Source organism: Petaurus breviceps, unplaced genomic scaffold, assembly GCF_028583685.1.
Source record: "Petaurus breviceps papuanus isolate PSGF00001 unplaced genomic scaffold, PetGlider_PUasm1.0 91023, whole genome shotgun sequence".
Taxonomy (NCBI): domain Eukaryota; kingdom Metazoa; phylum Chordata; class Mammalia; order Diprotodontia; family Petauridae; genus Petaurus; species Petaurus breviceps.
This window is the reverse complement of record NW_027187398.1, coordinates 3,651,746-3,652,177: the sequence shown is the minus strand read 5'-3', so window position 1 is coordinate 3,652,177 and position 432 is coordinate 3,651,746.

Below are 432 nucleotides of genomic sequence, written 5' to 3'. Positions count from 1 at the left end.
CGCATAGGAAGGAAGGAAGGAAGGAAGGAAGGAAGGAAGGAAGGAAGGAAGGAAAAAGCTTTCCTAAGTAAAGAGGGATGATGATCAAGCAAGGATCAGGCCCTTTTTCATAATGAGATGGTGTGGGAGAGCCCTTCATGCAATGCAATGGCACCACCCAGAGGTAGCATGGGTACCTACAGCCTTATGCTGCCAGTTTTTCAGCATCTGTCCTCCGTCGTTTATACTGGTGCTCTCATATTTACCTGATCTCACTTAGAAAGGACCTGATAAGTTCAGTTACATTAAAAGTGAAAATGACTAATAATGCATAATATCTTATTTCTTGCAGCAAACAATCTGACACAAAAGAATACCTAAAGTTTAGAATAGGAAAGGATGGTGGGGCAAGAGTATAAGGCAGGAGTCTTTAACTAAATTCAACAATTATTT